At 42.5% G+C, this 19,274-nt stretch overlaps 1 protein-coding gene across 2 annotated transcripts in view; it reads right to left on the reverse strand.

Annotated features, from left to right (window-relative positions):
• Positions 1-17,965, reverse strand: part of LOC138981812 (pantothenate kinase 3-like) — a 42,715-nt gene extending 24,750 nt beyond the window's left edge. The window contains exon 1 of one of the 2 annotated variants that reach the window (XM_070354891.1): positions 17,791-17,965. The gene's annotated coding sequence lies outside the window, so the exon portion shown is untranslated. Of the gene's footprint in view, positions 1-17,390; positions 17,730-17,790 lie in introns of those variants that run through there. The other variant, XM_070354892.1, reaches the window with a different exon arrangement.
• Positions 17,966-19,274: the final 1,309 nt, after the last annotated feature.

A 19,274-nucleotide genomic window follows, 5' to 3' on the forward strand; every position in this document is an offset into this window, starting at 1 on the left:
ATCAAAAGATGGGGCTTACTTTGCCCTAAATATCATATATAGGTGAGGTATTCAATCTCAAAAACTTCAGAGAAAATGGGAAAAATGTGAAAAATAGCTGTTTTTTAGACAACATTTATGGCCCCTGCGACCTTGACCTTGAAGCAAGGTCAAGATGCTATGTATGTTTTTTGGGGCCTTGTCATCATACACCATCTTGCCAAATTTGGTACTGATAGACTGAATAGTGTCCAAGAAATATCCAACGTTAAAGTTTTCCGGACGGACGGCCGGCCGGCCGGACGGACGGGGGGGACGGACGGACAGACGACTCGGGTGAGTACATAGACTCACTTTTGCTTCGCATGTGTGTCAAAAAACCAGTCAAAATCTCAGTAATGTAAGCAATAATTTGGTAACAGACAGGCTATGACCATAAACAGACAATTCAGGACTGTAAAAATATCAAACAATATTGAAATGAAAAATGTAATTGCTGTGCATCCACTGAGTAGTGATGTAGCGTTGACACTGACAGCATATATGAGTACATACAGCAGCTATTCTAGTTTATAAACCAACTGATTAACTTTTGTCTATTTATTTATTTTGTTACAATTTTTGTTTCATTTGGCATACTTTGTTAGCTGGTTTGTAATGTGTTTGTTATTGAAAGAGAACTGTTTTCATTGTCTTATTTCTTGGCCCAAACCTGTGAGCTGAACTCACATCCTTCAACCATCATAAGTCTGATGTACAAGTAATATTATGTAAATTTACATCCTATATGGTCAGGAATCTGTCAATTAGGTGTCCAAATGCAAAAATCCTGTTCTGGATACTTTTATTACTTTGTATTCTATTCTGTTTTTAAATGACTACAATATAAACAATACCGTTATGAAGTATTCCTTATGCAGATTCTATCCATACCAAATTTATGTCTGTCAGTCGTCTGGATGCTGAGAAAATTGACTTTGTTCAAGAAAAAAAGCACCTTTTTGGGCACACAAGGCGTTACGCGAAACGCATGGTACATTGGGCATTGAATAACCAAGTTACTGATAAGGGTATCTTCTCAATCTATTTTTTAATAGGTCCAGAAATGGATGGAGAAACATATGTTAGATTAATGAAAGTTTGATCTGAACATAGGTTTTGGATTTTGAGCGTTCTTTTTTTTAGCTGGTCTGTATGTTACATTTGGTGTAAATAATCATGAAAAAAGGGAAACTATCTTAAAAAAATGTTTCTGGTCATACTTACTTAAAAATCATTGCAGAGGAAGGTCATTAGGTAGGATGATTGCAATTTTTTTTAAATTGAGCGAAAAAGTTGTGTTTGTTGTAATTTAATTGTACTTCTAAGTTAAAAATATGCGTTTGGTGTAAATGAAATTGTATCTACTTGCCCAAACAAGTTTTGTCACAGTCTTTAAATAATGGCATAATACACAAATGTGTGTGTTTTCTTATACCTCAGACACCTGGTAATTAAACTATGGTCACAGGATTCCTAGTGCTTGCACCTGTTGGCTTGTAGAGAGATTTAAGTGAGGCCTTCTGACAAGGGTGTAAATGTAACGTACATACTGAGAATACTTGAAAATGACAATGAATTTGTTTTAGAGACAGAAGATAACTTATCAGTGCTTAAGAACAACCAGCAAGACCAAACCTTTGTTTCAACATGAAAACAAGCACACTGAATGACAAAATTTACCTCAGAAGGACCACTGTTGGGACATTTTGGTGTAAATGTAACATACATCACCTTGTTTTTTTACTGAGACCATATGCAGCACATAATAATGCTAAAAACAGCACATAACAGTCTGTTGAGGGTTTATGAGCTAAATAAAAGAGAAATTACCCTTCAAATGGACCTGCAGATCTTCGGAGCCTTCTGTATGTTACTTTACACCATCCTTTTGTGTAAAGATGTACACACAACCAAAAAGGCACAACCATTAATTTAACCCTTTATTTTGACTTGAGACAGGTAGCTTAGAACAAACAAGTTAGAAATACTGTTTAACTGATGTGAGCATAGCCCATTAAATGTAAATTCAGTACCTTGTACTTGCTGTTTGGTGTAAAGTAACGTACAGATCATGGGTAAAATTAACATTTGGTACTGTAGTGGAGTACCAACCTGACTATTCTATCGTGAAAAGGATTTGTTACAATTTCTTGTTTGTAACTCAAAAAACTGCGGACCAAAAAAGTGTAAAAATATTTAAAGAGGGTGATTTAATAATAATTTCTACACCGCTGACCGTGCTTTTTTCAAATTACATAATAACCTGATGATTGAGGTTAAGGTTTGCAAAACAAATGACATGAACATTTACTGGAACCTTTTCTGCACTTCCATAGAGAATTTCATTGTTTTAAAAACAGTGTAAATAGGTAAATGTTGAATTGTATCTTTGATTCTGGGCTTTGGTGTAAAGTAACTAACGGATAAATGATTTTGCTTATATTGAGACAGGAGAAACTTTTTTCAAGTGTTGCTTTAGTACAGATCAACTCTACATTCAGCCATCAAGCCATTGGATAGTGAAACAGTTGCCTAAAGCTGAACCTAAGGAAATGACAGCACCTTGAAATTATGTTATGGTGTAAATGTAACATACAGTCATTTGTGCTTTATCTGCAAATATTTGATAAACCGAACACTTGACTGGAAAATAAAATGCTGCAATTGAAGGACAGGAATACCGAGATGTTTATTCATGTAAATTTAAGGAGGTTTAAAAAAAAGTCTAAAAATTGTAACACTTTTTAGACTCCTTGACAGATTCTTGTGTGATACATGAAATGTGATATGAATGCTGTTTTTATATGTTATACTCTTACTTTCTCCCAAGCGCAAGACAAATTCTTCTATGAAAATTGAAGCCAATAAAATTTGAGTTGAGTTGAGTTGAGTTGAATATTCCAGCTGAGATAGACATTTGTAAATTTCAACGCGAAAGCCTTATATTCAGCTTTGAATAGCAGAATTACAATGGTGCCATTCTATTATTTCAGGACATTAGTGCTATAAACTGAATGTTTGGTGGTCCACTATTCATTTTGGCTTGATATACCTTGATATATATATATACTAGAGGAATACCCGGCTTCGCCGGGGTGAATCGCGAGACAGAGACAGACAGCGTGGCGGTTCACCACATTCACCTTTGAAGGCGAAGTCCTGTCAAATGGGATTGAGAATTTTAGGGCTTATTTCTTAGCCCTATATTATCTGTTGTGGCTTCTCAAATGCCAGAACATACAGACAGACAAAAGCCGCTAGACCCCATCACAAACAGAACTCTAAAATCCACAGGTGTTGCCCACACACACACACAAACACACACACACAGAGAGAAGCCGTATATATATATGTATATCTATATCTATAAATATATAGAGATAGGTGACAGTGTATTTTTCGCGTGGCTATAAATTGATTCGACCTTTTCACTTTGACAGTAAGAACAACTTACGGGTGCAAGGGAAGCGTTCTGGACAGCGCAGTGACATTCTAAAAATAGTAACGTAGAAACGGGAATATGGATTGAAGCCACACGAAGGAAGGGAGATAAACGCAAAACACTGGAGAAGATAAGGAAGAGTTACTGGGAATGGTGAAATGAACAGAAAAATCAAAATCGGTTCAGCGCTGCGCGCTGAGAGCACGTGTTGAAATATCTCATCGATGATATTGTGTCCGGGGTGTATCTGAATACGGTGTCCAAATTTGAAAAAGATCCACCGAGAACTTTGGCGTTGTGATGTGGTCTAGCGGCTTTGGTGTGTCAGTATGGGGGCCCGGGTAGCTGAGGTGGAACCAAAATCGGTTCAGCGCTGCGCGCTGAGAGCACGTATTGAAATATCTCATCGACCAGATTTTGTCCGGGGTGTATCTGAATATGGACACCAAATTTGAAGCAGATCCATCGAGAACTTTGGCCGTGCATGGCGAATACACACATACACAGACAGACAGACAGACAGACAGACACACACACAGACACAAGTCGTATATATATATAGATTCAGTGATCAGATCAGGTGTTTTGAAATCTGTGGTATAAAGCGAGAAGATAAGCTCCCACAAAAACTCAATCACCGGGTCAAGGCAACCTAAGGCCCGTGAGCAACAAAGCAATAACTTTACTTTGATACAGAAAAAAACAAATTCAAATTAAATCAAACTCGTAGGACTGACCGATTAACCATATTTAATTGCCAATATTTCCTAATTGGTAAGATACCAGACATTTCTGTTTAACGCAAATAACTGAATACATACTAACTGTTATGACTATAATGAGCTATACCACATAGTTCACATCATCAGCAGGCCTAAATAGACCATGAGAGACACAACGGTTGTACAATGTAGAAGAAAAAGAAATAATACCGACCTAGCAAAGCACAACTTTGGTTTTCTATGTGTTTGCACCCTCACTGGCTCAGCTTTTTCTTTGATAAGCATGAGACTGTGAGTGTGACACAGAAAGGACTTTGAGCTTAGGGTTCAGTTCTGTGACGTGCTTCTGTACAGGTCTATTCTTCTTCCTCTTATGCACCTTTGTGGCAGTAATAAACTTGTAGGTACAAATGTCAGCACTAAATACTATGTGTGTCAAATTCAAAACTGAAAATTCCAATTCAGATCACCAATGAATTTCTGCTGACATTAAATACATGAACATAAAACTTTTTTTCTGGAATAAAATAAAATAAAGAAAGAAAGAACTAACATCAACGTTAATTAAATGGGGAAAATATTTCATTGCTTCATTCATTAGCATTCTTACGAAAATTCTTTCAATTCACAGAGCAAGTTTTCCTCCTAAGAAAGTTAAATAACAGGCTAAAGTCCACAAACATAAATTTCTTATGTAAGTGAACTGCACAAAAATTCCTTGCTAAATTGAAACTAGGTCTGGGATTCTCTGGCTGTAAGGTACAGTCATTAGTCAATCCTGTTTTAATTATTCTGAGCACGCCTGGAGGCCCTCTTGTCAAACTTATCAAGAAAAGCAGGACAAACATCAGGTACCAGTGTGCTGACAAGAAATTATATAACAAGCTGAGACAGTGAGACAGCTATTTTTTTATACAGCTGTGAGTGTGACACACTTTAGTGCACTGCAACTTTTCTCACAGAGTCAATGGTCTGTTATCATAAATAGCTGTGTAAGAAGACTTTTTGCAATAGACGCATTCTGAAAATAACTCTGTGGGGTTTGTTTGGGTTGTGATTGGCCCCTCCAATGTTTGTAAGAAAAAAGGTCACTCTTTCACATCACCCATACAAATCGAACGAAGTTATTTCCAAAAATCGTCTACAGAATTTGAATTTTTCCTTTAAGTTTGTATGGATAAAATTAAAAGAAGAGTAAACAACTTTTCAATAACACTTTCTAAAAAAAAATGTCCCCCTTGGTGAACAAACACAAAAACCTTTCAGCTGGGGCTTTTTATTTTTTTAGGTCGCAGTTTACATGAACGAAAAATCTTGAAGTTATATAGAAATCTTGTTTAACTCTGACAGGAAGGAATGAGGGAGGCAGTGATGCAGGGAGCTGGGGAGGGAGGGCATGGCACTGTGTGTGGAGGAGAGGGCACATTAAGTAAGACTGAGAGAAATGGAGAGTGCAATACAAAGCCATTGACCAGGAACAAAAGAAAACAAGAAAAAAAGTTAAAAAAACAAAAAAACACAGGTGACCTTGTTAGGATCAACCTGTTAACTATGAGATATAATCTCATCTGTCTCCGTGACGTCCGTCACTGTCAGTTTTCACGTCAGGCTCACAGCAGTTGCTACAGGTAAGTGTCATGTCAATGCTAAATTCCGCAACATTGCAGACACCAGACACTGACTCACTGACTGGCTAACCAGGGCCCGTATGCATGAGGAGGAAGTCAGCAACACTGGAAGTAGAGGCCTCTTTCGGAAGTGGGAACTCCCGAAGTTTAACTTTCCAACTGTTCACTATGCATGAACGCCGGAGTGGTGACTTCGAGAGTATTCGGTCAAGGTCGCGAAAATTGGGGGAATCCTAACTAGTACGCATGCGTTTGTTAACGGTAAGCTTGCCACCAGAAGAAACAAATCTCATCGCGAGTTCAAAAAGGCGAACGTTGAGCGCGCTGTAGTACTAACAGCGTTATTGCTGTTGTTTTTTTGAATGGTTAAACGAAAGGGTCGGTTCAAACCTGTGATGATTGTCTTGGAATCGAATGACTGTCTATGACAAATGACTTTGTTGGCTTGAATGTTAGGATAAGAGTAAATGATTATGTTCAACTTTTTTTTTTGGGGGGGGGGAGGGGGGGAATCTCAGCTGCTTGCTTCAACCCTTTATTTATTTATTTTTGTTTTGCTGGGAGTATCCCTCTTCATTGATCTTTTTTTCTTTTCTTTTTTTCTGCTTTTTATATTAATTTTTCTACTTTAAATGTACCCATATCGTTAACTATACTATTTCTAAATGTATTTTGAACACGCCCAAAAAACTTCCTTTACGGTAATTTTTAATAATCATATTATATTTACAAATCACTTTATCCTCAACGCATTTCCAAGTGAACATAATTTTGGGGCACAAAAAAATCAAAAAAATCAGTATAATCATATTGGTTCTCACAATAAGTACAACAATTACTGTATGTTGAACTTGTGCTTAATAATGTTATATCGGTAAAACTCTTTGTTGGACAAACATAGATTGTTATAGGGAAACAGTAAAGTTTAAAAGGAAGAACATTATGCAGTAGACCGTAAATAACTAAGTTTAGTGACTTGTTCCTTATTTATTGGGGAAATGTCTGTCAAGAAGTTTAGAAAAGACAATACTGTTCATCGGTGTTTTAATTTGTTTTCCCTCGTTAATTTTTGATTACGATGGCGATGCATGGTTATGTACAGTTAAAAGTCAAGATTCGAATTTTTTTTGAAAGCATAGGACAGTTTCTTTACGCGTTTAAAAAAGATTAACACAGAGGCAAATTAAAAACCGGTTGTTGCAGTCTGAATGCAATTAAGGTCTATTAAAAAAAAGGTTAATTAAAAAAAAAAATTAGCTCCCAGCGGCACTTGAACCCAGAGCGTCGGATTGATATTCCGAATCCGTAACCACTGCACTATGCTACTCGTTTAGAAAAATTATGCAAAGATGTGTTATCAGTTATTCAGTCGTGGTAGTTGGAAAGCTCACCATCTTCGCCGAATGACTCGAGCACGTTTTTTTCGGTCAGTAATTGATCGTACTGTCGGTTTTGAGCCCCGCTGTTTCAAGCTTTTCACCTAAATTAAACAAGAATGTCACAGTTCGTGTCTATGGTGCAAGGTAGCCGACCGTCTCATTGTAGCCAAGTTACGACAGTTGCTCGATTGACGCATTTCACGTCTTCAATGTTGTGTCTGAGCTCATTTCCCAATGAGCTGCCTTTAAAACCAGAATGTCATGCAATTGTAGCATGCGTTGGAGTTGTTTTTAGATGGGTAAGGACCTTTAAGATGCGACATCGTCGTATAAATGATGAAATTAACTTTGAAAGTGGGAACTTCGGAAGCAAAGTTGTCAGCTACTCGGTATGCACGAGCTAACTTGAACGCCGAAGTAGTGGCTTCGAGAGTCCTGAGGTCAAGGTCGAGGAAATTGGGGGAATCCCAATTAGTGCGCATGCGTTTGTAAACGGTAGGCTTGGTGACCAGAAGAAACAAATCTCATCGCGAGTTCGTAAATGGGCGAACGTTGATCGCGCTGTAGCTTTTACTATAGTTGTTGTTTTTGACTGGTTGAACGAAATGGTCTGTTCAAAGCTGTGATGATTGTCTTGAAATTGAATGACTGTCTGTAATAATGATTTTGTTGACCAGAATGTTGGGGAGAATAACACTTTTGTTGTTTATGTGGTAGCGAAGTCGGTTTTGTTAAACCTCTTCTTTTTTTATTGATTGTGTATCAGTAAAACTGTTTGGTTAGAGCAAAAGTTTTGGGCTACTGGTCAATTTAAAAAGGCAGAACTCAAGTTTTGGGGGGAATCAAGATATAAGGTGTAGTGAAAAGAAGATAAGTTCAGTAACTTTCATATTAATTGGGAAAATGTGTGTCCAAATTTTTACAAAAGATAAATTGTTGTACTTAGGTGTTAGTAAATTATGTTTGTCCTCGTTAATTGTGAACAGGATGTATGTTTATGTAAAGTTGAAAGTCAAGATTGGATTTTTTTATCCTACGCGCGTGTGTGCATGTGTGTTAGACATAGAACACTTTATTATCTCAATTTCGAGAAACTCGGGTGTGGTGAATCACAACAAACAACATAAAACGTAAGAAAATAAATAAAATATCGAGGCGCAAATAATCAGCTCATAATAGTGTGTGTGTGTGTGCACCCCCACCCCCCCCCCCTCACACACACACACACCGTTTAACACACACACACACACACACACACGCACGCGCACACAAACAAACGCACAATTATACCCGCACACACAGGCACTCGCACAAATACATACAAACACTTTCACACACACACGCACACGCACGCACACACACACACACACACACACACACACAACACACAAACACACACCCTCCCCCCACACACACACACACATGTGCGCGCGTGCACTGCAAACGAATGAATGAATGAATGAACAGACGCACACCTACACACGCACGCACGCACACACACACACACACACACACACACACACACACACACACACTCTCACACTCACACAACGACGCCTATTTACATAGAAACACCCCCTCCTATAAGCGGGGATGAAATTTTAAGAGTGGTGGCCAGTGACCCAGAACGAACAAAAGTCAAAGCTGGCAACTCAGGTTCAGTTGTATCCAGGGAAATTTACACGAAATGCACGCACGAGATACGACTTTTCTTTCTATTTTCTCTTTTTGGGACTTTCATTTGCGTTAGATCGGTTGTATATGAAAAACCGAAGAAAAGCCCTGCTATTTTGCACTGAGAAACTTTGGAAGCAGCGTGTTTACTCCTGGGTTTCGCTGTAGTACAATTACCCTCACTTACTTCCTCGCTTGCTTCAAAAGTAAGCACTTTTTCCGTCCCATGCATGCGAAATTGAGGATGTACTTCCGATGTCGCTCAAAACGTAGGAAGTTGTCACAAACTACCATCAATTACTTCCTCGCTTTGCTTCGAAGTAAGCCCTTCTTCCGGCCCATGCATACGAAAGTGAGGCAAGTTCTTCCGATGTCACTCAAAACTTTGGGAGTTTTCGCGAACTTCCCCCATAAGCATACGGGCACAGACTGGAAGTGATCTATCAAAGCTAACTAGACAATAGCTTAAGCTACTACATATAGGCTTGTTCTTCAATGCACCTTTCACAAACTGAAAACAACTTATAGGGATGAAATCTAAATGTGTGTGAGAGAGAGAGAAATACGGAGAGAGATTATGACTAAATAGTAATACATCATACATGTGTGCACCTTGACACACTGTAAACTAGTTATGTAACCAATTTTATTTCTAGTGCGGGACTGATAAATATTTGTAACGGGCCATAAAAACAAAATATATTGTCATCATTTTCACGAGTTTTCATTCACAAACACCTGGTAAATAAATCTCATGATCCCCATGCAATAACTCGAGGTGGTGAATGGGTTAGAGCTTTCATATGAAACGTGGATTGTCAAAGTAAAAGGCAATCAGGCTGATTGTTTGATGTGTGGAACCATCGTGGCTTCGGATTTGTGTTTCCAAGGACAACGATTGTAAGCATTCACTCTCAAAGACCCAATCAATGTTGATAATTACCGCGGCGACTCATTGTCAATTTGCAACTTATCTCTGTAATCACAAAATCCACAACGAAAAGTCATAAACACTTAAAAGAAAAGAAATATGCTCAACATTTACTGAATTCACAGGTATGATCGCAGCTCTGTACATTTTCAGACTGGAAGAAAAGTGTCAACAAGCTACGTTTGACGTCACATACAAGTTTGACGTGTTATCTCGTGCTTCTGTGACGATGCTTTGTGGCCCGGAGTTGGATTCTAAAAATTCGTCTCCCTGTGGGTTATTGTGCATTTTGTTGCACAACCAAAATTATGACAAAAACGATGTTTGGAAGCTTGTTGTCAGACCAGCACTTTGTTGTTGGTCCTCGGGGAGCATATCGCCTTTTGTCTCATATTTATCAACCGCGGCCTTCGGCCTTGGTCGATAAAGATGAAACAAACGACGATATGGTCCCCTTGGACCAACAAAAAAGCTGGTCTGTCAACAAGCCACCAAACATCTTATATTAGCGTGGTACATGTAGTACTGAACAGTTCATGGGCATTCATTTTAAGTGCTGAATGTGCAGATGTATACAGATGAGTATAGTTCACACTCACAGTCACATTGAATTAACCAAAACTACAGCACATTTCATTAGGCAAAACAAACAAAATACAAAAAAGAAGTTTGTTTCTGATGATAGGGCCAAAACAAATATAGGTGGGTTACTTTTGTTTTTTGGTTGTTGATTGAATTTGGGTTTTTTCTTCACGAGAAATCGTATCAGCTGTCACCTGGATGTCGGGGGAATAGTAACTTTCCTTGTAAAGTCTGCAAAATCAAGTTTTGTGATTTTGAATTTTCAGTTTTTTTGAAGGGTAAACAAATGTCTAGGGTCGAGAGGATAAAATAGTGTGGGTCGCGGATTCGGAACCATTGATTTTTTTTTTCTTGGCCTTGGCAAGGCAGCATGTATAATTTCAATTGAAAATTAAGCACAAGCACCTTTCGCTTTTTTCTTTACCCCTGTGAGTAATTTGAATTAAAGCAAGTGTTAATCTATATCACGCATACCAGAAATGTACAATAGTCTTCTGGTAAGTGGTATAAATGTGAAAATATTTTAAAATGAAATCATCAGCCAGTGATACCTACTGATAGATATTTTTGCATTATGACAGACTTTTTTCAATTTAATTAAAATGTAATCATTTGATTTGACTGTCTACCTGGCCTGAGAGAATGACTGGTTTGTGTGAGACCCTGAGAGTCAATTGATTTGAACTTGTAATTAAGCGGCACTGTTTGGAAAATGCATGGCTACACTGGTCACTGTAAATCTATTGAATACCTTTAATTAATATATATATATATATATATATATATAGGCTATATCACAGCAGCTGAATTTAACATTTAAAATTTATAGGAGAAAACTGATAAATAAAACAGAAATGAAAACAAGCATTGCGGCCACTGCAGAGGACATTCCAAAATTTTAATAATAAATTTTCATTTAATTAATATACTTACCCAACTCACATATAGCAATTAACTCTAGTTCAGTGCTGGTAACGCTGTACGCGTTCCCCTTGGTAACAAGGGAGACCACCCTAAAAAAGAGTGATCCATCCCATAATATCAGACCGATGTCCGGTCCAACATCCGTATGCGTGCGCATACGCCGCCATTTGTATCATTCGAACGAAGCCCAACTCACTACTTTTTTAGAACCCAATACCACCACAGCGGGGAGGCGGGAGGGTTTAAACGATGTGAGTTGGGTAAGTATATTAATTAAATGAAAATTTATTATTAAAATTTTGGATTAAATTACATATTATTACCCAACTCACATATAGCAGATTGCTACTATAGGTGGTGGGTACTTACCAAAACTAGGCACGCAGGACCTGTCCCGCCGCTACCATGGCAGGCAGCGCGGAGCTTCCATCCTGTCTGACAGAAGCGACGTCTCTGAGGTAAAAGTTGACGAAAACGTCCTCAGAGCGCCAATACGCAGCTTCCAGTACCTCGGCTAGCTTGCCGGACCGAAGAACTGCCACCGAGGATGCCCAGGCTCTCGCCTCATGGGTTCTAGCCGCGGTGAGAGGCAACACTGCCCTAGCATCACCCGACTGCACTAGCCACCAGGCATATGCTCGTTTGATCAGAGTGGAGATCCATTTGGCCAGAGTCACCTTCGCTATATCCTTACACCTAGCCGTGTTTAAAGATATGAAAAGAAGCTTTTGACTTTCTGACCTAACAGGCCGAGTTCGAGACAGGTAACATCGGAGAGCTCTCACAGGACAATTTGCAATATCGGGATCTCCAGGAGCCAAAATCTTGCTCAAGGGTGGAATGCGCAAGATTGGAGAAAGCTGGCCAGGTTTCTGGTTTTTCGCGAGAAAGCCGGGAACAAATTTGAGAGAAATGGAACCATCCTTCTCGAACGCAATGTCCTTGTCTAAACCCGACAAAGAATGCACCTCACTACCTCTCCTAGAAGTAGAGAGAAGCGTTAAAAACACAGTCTTACGCGTCAAATCGGCCAAAGTGGCTGACAAAAGAGGCTCGAATTCATCCGAGGCTAAGAAACGTAAGACCAGGAACAAATCCCATGCAGGGAGAAGCGATTTTGAACGAGCTGCTAAAAGGGCAGCCCCCTTAATAACACTAGCGATAACCCCTCCGAGCGAAATTTTGTGGCCTAATTGCGCGAGGGTCGAAGAGATCGCCGACCTCCGGACCCTAATAGAAGAGGGAGAAGCCCCCTGATCAGCCAACCAAGACAGATGGTTGGCTACATGAATAGACCTAGGAGAAAGAGGTTTAACCCCGTTAAGCGCGCACCACCTAGACCAAGAGGCCCAGTGCGATGAGTAAACCGAAGAAGTCGATTTTCTATGCGCATGTCCAACGAATCTCAGAGTAGGGGAAGAGGCCCCTGCCCTACGCAAAGCGCTTCGGACAGAATCCACGCGTGAAGGGCCAGGATCTGTGGGTTCTCGTGCTGAACGCCTGACCGAGGCTGCACGAGATCTCCTCTTTTCAGGGCGAGAGGGATTGGGGGCCGAACTGCTAGACGCAGTAGGTCGGGAAACCAGTGCTGGCTTGGCCACAGAGGAGCGACCAGAACCAGCGCTGGTTTCTCCAAGTCCACTTTCCTGAGGACTTTGCCTAAGAGGCAGAACGGAGGGAAGGCATACGCCGGAAGATCTGACCAATCCACTTCCAGAGCATTCACCTTCCAGGCCAGAGGATCCGGGAAGGGGGACACAAAGAGAGGCAGTCTCGCCGAAAACCTCGTCGCAAAGAGATCTATCTTGGGCTTGTCGATCTGCGACCAAAGCCGCTGCAAAGACTGGTGTGTGAGAGTCCACTCTGAATGAACAATCCTGTCCCCTCTGCTCAAAGTGTCTGCAAGGACGTTCAGACTGCCCTTCAAGTACACTGCTGACAACAGAATGTGCTGGGCGTGACACCACTTGAGAATGCGACATGCAATGTCGGAAAGACTGTGAGACCGAGTCCCCCCCTGCTTGTTCACATACGACGCCACAGACATGTTGTCGGTGTGAAGACGTACATGACTGCCCTCCAGGAAAGGCTTGAACGCTAACAGCGCCAAGGAAACAGCCTCCAACTCCAGTACATTGATATGTAGGGAGGCCTGAGAGCAATCCCAGACTCCCGAAACCATGTGCTCGTCCAGATGAGCACCCCACCCCGTCAGAGATGCGTCCGTAAACAACTCTCTCTCCGGCGGTGGACGAACAATGGGAACACCCCGGAACAAATCCGGAAGAAGCCAAACGCCTGTGGTCTGCTGAAACCAAGTTCCCAGTGCGATCGGAACACTCCAGTCCTGGGATGTCTGATCCCACCTTGACTGCAGGGAGGCCTGAAAAGGCCTCTTGTGAACCCTGCCCAACGGAATGAGGGAAGCCATGGATTCCATCTGACCCAGAACCGAAGTCAGAACCCTTGCACTGGCGTGATTCTCTCCGTAGAGAGACCGAATCAGACCCTGAAGTTTGTCGATCCGCCTTTGAGACGGACGGACAGACCACCGAAGTGTGTCGAATTCCATGCCCAGGTAAGTAAACGTCTGGGATGGTTCCAACTCGGATTTTGTCAGGTTGACAGAGAAACCCAGCTGTGCCGCCCGACTCAGCACCCTGTGCGTATGAGCCTCGCAAAGCCCCCTGTTCTGGTGAAGGATTAACCAATCGTCCAGGTATGCTCTGAGACGGATGCCTTCCTGTCTCACAAGAGCGCAAAGCTGCCTGACCACAATCGTGAAAATCCACGGAGCTAAAGACAGGCCAAACGGCAGAGCCCTGAACTGGTAAGCTTTGCCGCCCCAAGGGAAGCGAAGCCACTTCCTGTCCGCGACATGTATGAGGACGTGAAAGTAAGCGTCTGTAAGATCGATCGACGTTGCCCAATCTCCCGGCCGTAAGGCCTCCCGAACCGAGGTTGGAGTTTCCATGGTAAACTTGATTACTCTCAGAAACTTGTTCAAAGGAGAAAGATCTAACACCGGCCTCCACGCCCCCGAGGCTTTTGGCACTACGAAAAGTCTGCCGTAAAACCCCGGGGACCGCGCGTCCAAGACCTCCTCTATAGCTCCCTTGAGCAGCAGAGCCGAGACCTCCTCCTGGACTGCGTTCCGTGCCACCAAATCCTTTGGCGCCCTGCAGGGCGGGATTATCCTGACCAGGGGAGCCTTCTGCCCTGACCAGAGAAGCCGGAACCCCGAACACACTATCCCCGTGACCCACTTGCTGGCCACCAGTTGCAGCCAGGAAGAAAGGGCCCTGGACGGGCCGCCCGCTACAACTAGCGCGGGGGCCACCGGGATGTGTTGTTCGGGGAAGTTTCATTGGGGGTGAGGCTTACGCCCCGACCCCCTGGAACCCCCGAAAGACTGACCCCTCTTAGGGTAAGGAGCTCCACGCCCCCTACCCCTGGAGGAGAATGACTGCTTCTGGGCCTTCCCACCACCTGACGAAGACGTCTGAGGCTTAGCGGAAGAAAACGCCTGAGTCTGAGACTTGCCCTGAGGCTTCTGGAAGCCCTGTGAAGCCAAACGCGCGATCGCTACATCCCGCGCGTCCTGCGTCTCTTTCTGGAGTGCATCGAAAGACGCCTGCCCTAGGAGAGACCCCTCAGCAAAAGGGGAGACCTTCAGCCGCTCCACAGTCGCGGTGTCCCGAAACCTGGACCCCGACAAGAAGGCTGACCTCCTTGACAGAACTGCGTGAGTATACAGCCGGGCAGACAAAGCAACCTGTTCTCTAGTCACCTTGCCCAGAGTAGCCAGCAGTGTGGAAACATCTGTCGGCGACGCATCGAACCGAAATTCAAAAGGATCAAGAGATGTGGCAATCGATCTCGACAAAGACCTTTGCAGAGACTCCGACACTGACGTGAGTTCCAGCAAAGACCTTCCAACTTCCTCCACAGCCGCGAGAGAACCGTCAGTACATGGGACAACTCTATCCCTACTGTACCCGTCTTCTCTCAACGCAGCAAGTTCCGGCGTCACCGGAAGTGCCCCTGACGGCAGAGCAAAAGAGTCCATCAGATCCAAAGGATAAGGGGTAAGCTTGAACTTCGGAACACCGGAAGCAGCCCGAGCCCCAGGCTGAGCCAGCCAAGAGACGACGTCTTCCGGGGCCTCGCCGTGCTGAACCAACAACGGCACCGCCGGTTTGCGTTTACCACACAAGACGTTAGCCATCTCATAGGCAATAGTTGACGATTCCCGGAAGCGGAAGCGAGGCCGTTGCTCCTGTGCACTCCGGAAATCGTCAAAAGCAGAGCGAGGTGGGTGAAGCTGAGCCTTGTCCTTCACCACCCCTTCCGGAAAATACCTGAACGCCGTTTCCGCCGCCAGCGCCACTGCGGCTGACAGCTTCGCGGGCAAATTCAGTTGGGAATCCTCTACCACTGAGGCATCCCCGTCTTCCGCCCTACACTCCGACTCGAGATCAAGCTCGGAGCCAGGAGGCAGAACATCAGACCGTTTATCGTCGGCAGAACCGACCACTTCCTGCCCCCTGGGCGGAAGAGGACTAAAACGGTCCCCGATATTCTCATAAAGAGACGTACGGAGGCGCTCGTCCTTTCGCTGCTCATAAGAACTCTCACGACATCCATCGCCAGAGAGAGCCCCCTGAGCTCGCACACCGGCAAGCGGTGTAGACATACCTTGAACTGGTGTCACATTCAGAAGAGACACCAACTTGGTACTCCCATCCTGCGAAGCATGGACATCCGCCCGAGTCACAGTCGCCGAAGGCTGAACGGAAGTCGAAGCCGGAACTGCAGGAGACTGCCGTAACTGTGCTAAAGAGAGAACATCAGAAACACCCGACGGAAGCGCACGTAATTCCTCCCTAGTGGAAGATAATTCCGACGCAAGTGTCGAAACTTGAGCGCTCAAAGTCAACAATAAAGACGCAACTTCAGCTGGCGCTAACCCAGGGCAGCCATCTGAAGTTGAAGCAGAAGCAGAAGCAGAAGAAGAAGTTCTTTTGCGCGAACCGCCACTCTTGCCAGAACGTAAACAAGCCTGACCGGAAGTTAAACTGACGTCTGCTAACACGGGAGATTTAACAGAAGTTGAATCAGAAGAAACAGACGCGGATTTTCCTGCGCCCTTCTCTCTCCTCGAGCTACGTTTAGGAGGCGAATCGTCAGGCACCTGCCTCGAACTCGGCTTCCTATTCACGCTATCAACAAGCGCAGCCTCCGCCATAGCGAAAGAACTCACGAAAAATTTCAAAGAAAAACAATTTCAGAAAAATTTCACAAGTACAAAACGAGCGACGAAAAACGTCGCTAAAGTTATAACAAAACGGAAAGATCTCACCACACAAGTAGGTAAAGGTGAACAGCTAGGCGACGACCAAGGGGAGATGCCAAAGCCAAAGACTATGACAAAATGCTGAAGACAGCAGGAGCGTACATCAGGAGCGTCCTTCCCAGTTGAACCGCTGAGAGAGAATGATACAAATGGCGGCGTATGCGCACGCATACGGATGTTGGACCGGACATCGGTCTGATATTATGGGATGGATCACTCTTTTTTAGGGTGGTCTCCCTTGTTACCAAGGGGAACGCGTACAGCGTTACCAGCACTGAACTAGAGTTAATTGCTATATGTGAGTTGGGTAATAATATGTAATTTAATTGGTTTTTATACTGTTCAACTAAAAAAATGGTAATGTAAATTAAAAGCAAAATAAAACTGTAGTATGACTGAAAGAGTTTAGTGGACATTTATTCACAATCACAGAGTGTGAGACCCCCATCACTTTTCCTTACTCATTTTAAAGAGTCAATACATTATACAATAAAATACTTCATGGAATGATCACATTATGTCATGAACTTAAAAACCTAAAACTATTTCTATTCATTGCTGCATAACTCAGTCAAAAGCACAGCAGAACACTTAAAAATAAAACACAAACCACTAACAGTAACAGTAACAGTATCAATTTAAGTACCAAACAGCCAGAATTTCTGGCTGTTTGGTACTTAAATTGTTACTGTTACTGTTACTGAGAAATAGCCTGATTGAAAACCACTGACCTTATGAACCCAATGTCACAGTAAATCTCAGCCTTGGTGAAGTTTTCTCGACTTTCACTCAGTCAGTCTTATAAAAACTTCTTTCTTTATTGCGAAGTTCACTTAAACTTAAGGCCTAAACTTGAACGTCCCATCTATCTTGATCAGTTGATGTGTATGAAAATGATATGAATTATGATCCGTTACATCTGACGAAATGACAGCAAGTTGTTTTGAACGAAACCTTTACAACAGACCGAACAGCGTGAGTCGAGGTAATCAGGTGATCGTAACAGCTCTACCACTCGCCGCAGACCAGAGTGGTCCCATACACCTCGCGGCGGTCATATTTACCGACCTCTCGTTACGCGGAGGTGTGCAAAAATGAGGGTTGGGCGAAAAACCAAGTGTGGCCACTTACCTCTCCTGCTACCCACTGCGCAACACATCTGACAAATCTTGTCGCGTGCGCAGAGCACTAGGATAACTCTCACCATTTCTGTGAACATGTCTTATTTTGCTCGCAATGCCACGGTCTTATCGGAAGAGATTTTTGTTCGCTTTTTGCGTTCACATAAAGCGTGACACCGCAAAGTTGTCGCAGATTTGCCTCCCCTGTTATGTTGAAGGTTTTTTAAAAACGACAAACGTGATGAAAACGGAGCATAAAAACTTCAGCATATTAATAACGTCGTTTGATACGAATTTTGGTGAATAGTTAATTATTATGATTTTGGTAATCTTGAACTTTAGCGTGTTAAATTCATAGCTCAGAATCCAGTGACATTCTTTACTTATTTTTGATACAAGTCCATGTAAGCAAGCCAAAGAACATTTGTCGTGAAATTAATTGACGGATTGAGCTCCAAACTTAAGCATAATTAATTAATTTGGTTGTTCAATCGACGAAAATGCACCGAAAATGGCGTACGTTGTCAACCATGGGACATCATTAATGTTGGGCGCATAGTAAGAATCCGGGGCAGAGTTGGAATCTCGCGGGACTTCGTCACGCCTCAGTAGATTTCCAACAAAGCGCGTCATTTCCGGAAACGCACCGACTCATTCTAGAAATGGCCCTCCTTTCGACTAGCGATGCCAGTCTGATCGCCAGTCTGCCTCTCGCCCTTGACCATGATGGGTGACCACAGGGAAGAGGTGGACAGTTTTGTCGTGGAACTTACGCAGAAAATACAACCGTGCTCACGCAGAAGAAATTAGACAATATTGTGCTGTTTCTAAAAACAAAACGTACGGACCACATTGAAGATGGGAAGTCTTCGAAGTTCAAGTGGTGGGTGCGTGAAAAGAAGTTTCAGCTCGTGAACTTTCCAGGATTGGACTTAAACGACGTTCTCTGCATACCCAGCAAACACTGAAGAGGTAAGTTCGTAGTTATGAAACGTGACTGAAAGTATTTCGCTATGTTGTTTTATTTATTTTTTCGCATGTTTATTTTTGTACATTTAATGAGTTATGGTTATCTCAACTGTTCTTGATTCCATGGCTGTCAGTGTCACTGTCAGCCAAATTTCTGTTGACATTGAGACTGAAAGTATCAGATGACATGTTCTATGGTCCATCCAGTGAATAAAACTCAGTTTCAAAGTTCTATGCAACCATGTGTGATCAATGATAATTCAATGTGTAACAGGTTTCCTAAACAATCGTCCATGTAATACGAGCTGTGTGCCTGCCATTAGAGTCATGCATTTTCAGTCCTTTAAAGTTTAAATGATTCGTATCATTCTCTGTACTTTTTTCTGTAATACTCTAGTTATAATAACACAGACATGCAACAAAAACATATCCATGTCAAACATTTTGGTTTCCATGTCAACAACCAGTCAGAAATCAAGTTAAAACCTTAAACACAGGCCGAAAAATAAGTTATTACCTTTTGTT

This window comes from Littorina saxatilis, linkage group LG12, assembly GCF_037325665.1.
Source record: "Littorina saxatilis isolate snail1 linkage group LG12, US_GU_Lsax_2.0, whole genome shotgun sequence".
NCBI classification, from domain to species: Eukaryota; Metazoa; Mollusca; class Gastropoda; order Littorinimorpha; family Littorinidae; genus Littorina; species Littorina saxatilis.